The sequence below is a fragment of the Drosophila kikkawai genome, unplaced genomic scaffold, assembly GCF_030179895.1.
Source record: "Drosophila kikkawai strain 14028-0561.14 unplaced genomic scaffold, DkikHiC1v2 scaffold_181, whole genome shotgun sequence".
NCBI classification, from domain to species: Eukaryota; Metazoa; Arthropoda; class Insecta; order Diptera; family Drosophilidae; genus Drosophila; species Drosophila kikkawai.
In genome coordinates, this window is record NW_027222517.1 from 38,672 (window position 1) to 44,599 (window position 5,928).

The following is a 5,928-nucleotide window of genomic DNA, read 5'->3' on the forward strand; positions in this document are numbered from 1 at the left end:
GCTCTTTGCGGAGTTTCTGTTATTGTTAACGGGGTCTTGGTATTTTTAGTCGTTTTGGACTTTTGGCATTTTGGACATTTCCTTATGTACTCTTTTATGTCTTTGGACATATTTTTCCAGTAGTAGTGTCTCTGGACCTTGGCCAAGGTTTTTGTAATGCCTGTGTGACCTCCTTGGATTGGATCATCATGGAATGTAGACAGTATAGCTTCTTGTTCTTTTTTATTGTTTATTTTGGTCACCGGGTTGAGTAGCGCTACTCTCAATAATTTCAATATTTTATTGCCCATTATCTTAAAATTATCAATTGAAACTAGTTCAAAGATATTTTCCCACGGTGCCACCTTGAGTTGGCTGATTTTGTTAATACCGGCCTGCTTTTCAAGCCTTTGGAAGAATTGACCTAGGTCAAAGGTTCCATTAGTATACAAATCGCTAACATCATAACTTGCTGTAATTTTCTTTCCGTGTTTGAATAAACACATGTTATTATTTACATGCAAGGTCACTACTTTACGTACTTCGTCATTATTAATGACTTCATATACGTTGTGCTTTGAAGCTTTTTCTTCAGATTGCCTAGGCAATTCTGTTTGTTGATTTCCTGCGCAGGATTTCTGTCTACTTTGATTTCTAGTAGTGACTTTATGTATAGATCCAGTGATATTCTGTAATTCCTTGATGGTTATCCTCGATAACGCATCAGCTACATAATTGTCTTTTCCCTTTAAATACTCGACTGTAAAGTCGTATTCTTCTAGTTCGAGCCTCATACGTGTAAGTTTAGAGCTTGGATTAGTCATTGAAAATAAATATGTAAGGGGTCTGTGATCCGTTTTAATTACGAAATGTTTTCCATAAATATACGGTCGAAAATGTAATATTGCCCAATGAATTGCAGATAATTCCTGCTCAGTAGTACACTTGTTACTTTCACCTTTAGTGAATGCTCTTGATGCGTATGCAATGGGAAGTTGGAGACCATCATGGTTTTGAGTTAAAACCGCTCCACATGCTTGCTTACTTGCATCTGTTATTATGCAAAATTCTTTTGTGAAATCTGGATATTGTAACAAGGTAGGTTCCATAAGTTTTGTTTTTAGATACTGAAATGCATCTTCACAATCATCTGTCCATTTAAAAGGAACATTCTTTTTACATAATCTTGTTATGTGCCGTGAATAGTCGGCGAAATTTTTTATAAAACGTCTGTAATAGTTACAGAACGCGACGAAACGTCTAGCACTGTCCGCGTCGTGCGGGACTGGGTAATTCCTGATGACGTCATATTTCTTGTCATCTGGAAGTATTCCTTTATCTGTGCATTTATGACCTAGAAAAGTCACTTCATGCATAAAAAATGAACATTTTTCTGGATGTAACTTTAGGTTGTATTTCCTGCATTTCTCAAAAACATCTGTTAAGTTCTTAAGCATATGTTTTTCGGAACAACGTATTACTATTAAGTCATCCATGTAAAGGAATGCTTGAGAAGGTTCTAGTCCAGAGAATGCAATAGTCATCATTCTCTGAAACGAATTTGGAGCTATTTTTAATCCGAAAGGTAATCGCGTGAAGCGATATGAGCCATTGCTCGTTGAAAAAGACGTTATATCTCTTGAACTTTTTTCTAGTTCAATTTGATGGAATCCTGACATTAAGTCAAGGCATGAAAAGTATTTAGCTCGACCTAGTTGATCCAAAATATCATCAATTCTAGGTAATGGGAATTTATCAGATAGTAATTTTTTATTAATCTGACGATAGTCAATTACTAATCGCCATTTCTTTAAATTGGACCCTGGGGATGATTTCTTAGGAACAAGTAACAGAGGGCTATTATATTCAGAAACAGATTGTTCGACAATCCCGTCGGAGATTAATTTTCCGACTTGCTTTTGAATTTCATCAACCTGACTATGAGGGCTTCGATAGTTCTTTATATAGACTGGCTCATCATCTTTTAATCTCAGTTTTTGTTTATAAAAATTGTTCGTTGTTATTGATTCGGTTTCCAATCCGAATATATCGCTATACTGAGTGCATAAGTTGGAAAGCTGTGACTTGAATTGTGGAGGGAAGTTTTTTGAAAGTTTCGATAGTACAGATTTTTCTCTATTGTCTGGATTTGTGTTGACTACATCGTAGTTCGAAAGTGGTTCACATGTTAGATTATCTGTACTTACTATTTGGTTTGTATTTGTTGTATTAATTAATCTTATGAAGGCATTTTGGGATGTTGCTATGGTATTCGCAACGTAAATACCATGCTGAATTTCCTGATTTGGAATTAATACACTGTCTTCTTTTGAATTAAGTTCAATTTTCCGAATAACTTGGGATCTTGCTGGCAGAAGTATTGAATTGTTGCCAGAACTGTAAGTTATTGGTACATTAATTGGGAATTTCAAATTATTGGGTCTAATTATAAGCCAGTCTTCAGATGGCTTGAAGTCTAATTGACAGTTGTATTTTTTAATAAAGTCAATTCCTAATATTCCATCGCATGGAATAGGGAAGTGTGAATCTACGATATGAAAATCGTGTGGAATTATGTATTTAGTTGTTTGTATCTCAATTGAAACTAAACCTTGAGATTTGGTTATTTCTTGACTTATGCCTTTTATATCTATTATGTAATCATATTGAATGTTTTGGAAGTTATCCGAAGTTTCTTTTAAAATTGAAATGTCTGCATGAAATGTCTGTATCTATTAAAAGGTTAGGTGTTTCCCAAGAGCTACATTGAAAAATGGAACAAATACATTTTGGCTGAGATTAACTGTGTGAATTCTAGCTTCGTCTAATTTTGAATATTTAAAGGGGTTTGCGAGTTTTCCGATGTGCCTTGGGCTACTCGGACATTGTTTTGATTATTTCGGTTCTATCCGCTGTTATTTCCGCTGCGGTTGTTTCCTCTATAATAATTATTGTTATTATTATTATAGCTGCGGTTATAACCGTTATTTTGGTTATTCTGGTAATAGCCATTATTTCGGTAGTTACCTCGGCTATTACCCCTACCGCGATAATTATTTCTGTAATTATTACCGCGATAGTTGTTACCTCTCTGTGTGTACAATATGGCGTTGGCATTACCCGTCATTTCGGTACTACATTGTATGTACTTGGTGACGGCTTCATTCATTGTCGTGAAGTTGCCAGCTTCCAATATTGTCTTAAGTCGGCCATGCTCATAATTTTTTGACCATTGTGGAGATGGCTTCCTTTGTGCTGAATTTATCAGCGTGTTCGGCTGAGAGGCCTTCATCGATATACGAAGCTTCGAGGAGCTTCCGTAAATTGTCAATGTCAGAGGTAAATTTTTCGGCAGTTTTGCCTTTCTGTATAGTCTTGGCCATTTTGGCCTTTATTACATCGGACGTTTCGCCGACTATGGTGTCTTGCAACTTCTTGATTATCGCAAGTATGGTCGTTTCATCTTGAACTCGGTATAGTGTTGATCCAACAATTTTGGATTTAATCACTTCTACAGCTATGTGTTCGAATGTTCCCTTTGTTAGGTTAACTAACTTCAAGGCCGTTACAAATCGTTGTAGATGTAATTTTTGGCCGTTGAATTCGGGTATGGCACTCGAAATTTCTTTAATGTATGCCCGTTGGGCAATCGTTTCGTCAGCCATTGTGTTAGGTTTTGTTTCTACAATGCTGTCGTTATCGGTAGAGTCTGTTAGATCCTGATCTGATGGTTCAGATTGAATAAGGTACCGTGAGGTTGTTTATATCTTTTTCCTCTATTTCGGTATCTGCAGTAGCTGGGTCACTTATTTCATCCGGCTCAAGAGCTGGTGAATCTGATGGTGCTGGCTCGTCTTCAGTTTCTACTGCCAATGGTGTATTTAATATAGTTGGCACTGAAATGGCCAAGTTATACCTTTGTTTTATGTATATTAAGTTCTCTCGTAATTTTAGTAAGAACTTAGATACTCGAGACCAATTGGCTTTGTCTAGCCGGTCTCTCTGGTCATATATTAATATACGCGCTGCGTTAAAGCGGTCTACTAATATTTCAGCATGCTTATTCACAGTATTTTGCTGTGCCAGCCGGGTCCTTGATAATGACTTGTATGATCTGTCAAAATCAGTTTTTATGTTGTTCAGTTCTTTATAAAGTTCACCCCATTTCATTATTTAATGGAATTTTGTTCAGAACATTACTCGAATTTTATTCTCGAACCTACACAATTTAAATAGAAATATATAAGATGATCTGGATCGTGGGACACATATGATCCGAAATCCCTGTTTTCGAATTGTGTTTGTTTTATTTATTTATTTTATTTTATTTCCAAGGATATATGATAAGTAATTTTTAATATAGTTCTTTATACATTTCCTCAATGGTATACATAATAATATTTCGAATTTTATTTTCAATTATTGTTTGTGCTTTTTATATTTTGTCCAGGTCATTAGCCTGACTCCTGTTTATGGCTCTTTTTGAGATGCATTTATTATGGAAAATATAAGCCTTGTACAGAATGTAAGCACTCATTATGAAAACAATAACTGCTAATAAAATATTTGTCAAATTGGTGTCACTGGTGTGTGATTCGATTTTATTAATTACATTTGCAGTGGAGTCCACTGACTTTGTTTCTATCAATCCCATAGTGGCTATGTTTTGTTTAGCTTTGTTTTTAAAATTTGTAAAATCTTCTTCCAATTTTATGCCATTAACATATGGCGTGGATTTTGGCTTTGAACTTATTTGCCAATGGCTCATAGAAAATATTAGAGAATTTGTAAATTTCAAGATAATGTTTAATTTTCTTTTCTTTTATAAAAAAAAATTTACATTTTTCCCTGCCTATTGGTTGTATAGCCGCCAGGCCACACGCTATCGGGCAACTTTAATGTCGCTCAATTTTACAATTGTTTTTTATATGTATAAAAAAAATATGCATCGTAGTGCAATTTAAAAAAATATGCAACACAGTGCAAAATGTTTTTTAAAAATATTGTGCAGGATTCCACAGGTTCCAGTGACGTCCTTCTGCGTCAGCTGGTCGTCGCCAGTCCGGCTTCGCTGACGCTCCCTCGAAGGTGTAAGAGGCGGCCTGCCCCTCACACTCACAGTTTCTGCTGCAGCTGTCCTGGGCCTATGGGCTCAGGCGGTGCCGGTGCTGGTCATCGCACAGGCTTCATACATGTTGATATGCAAAACGGGCTCTCCAGAGGTCCCGGGCAGTCCTTTGGGCATTCCTTTTTAAATCGTGGAAATTCAGCTTCTTCTGGAGGGGGTTGTTTCAGATTAATTTTTGCATTGTTTTTAATCACAGTGTAGGTGGATGTGGTTGTCTCAGTGGTTTTTGGTGGTTTGTTCTTTTTTTCATTCAATATATTTTTTATATGCTCCACTTCGGCATGTATTTTTACCGAGTGGGCCCAATTCACATTACTTCCGCTATTCAATAGCTTCAGTAGTTCGGCCTTTCTGGCCTTTAATTTTTTTACCACACCACTTCTTTTTCCGCACATCACACACTACTCACTGCGTTTTGCCTCTTGATCCGTTTTCCAGCATCGGTTTTCATCATTTGCGTTTCAGAGTTGCGGTCCCTTGAGGTTCTTCTCTGTTATCGGTCGCCATGTAATATTAACATCAGTTTCCTCCAGAAATAAGTAGGCAGGTTCTCGAGTGGGTTTTTATTGATTATTATTTTATTAATTCTTCAGATTAGGTTTGGTCGGAGCAACCATTGTTGTCGCTCCGAACTCTCATTCATGTGTGTCTTAATCAATATGGATTTAAAGCTAGGGAAGTCTAAGTCCCTTAGCTGCGCTGCCAACAGCGGCAGCAGACAGTCATATATATATTCTTAAATACATAGCTATGCTCTTTTGGACTGAGCGCGGAGGTATATGAACATACATACATGTGGTCCGCTCGTGTAGCATTTATGC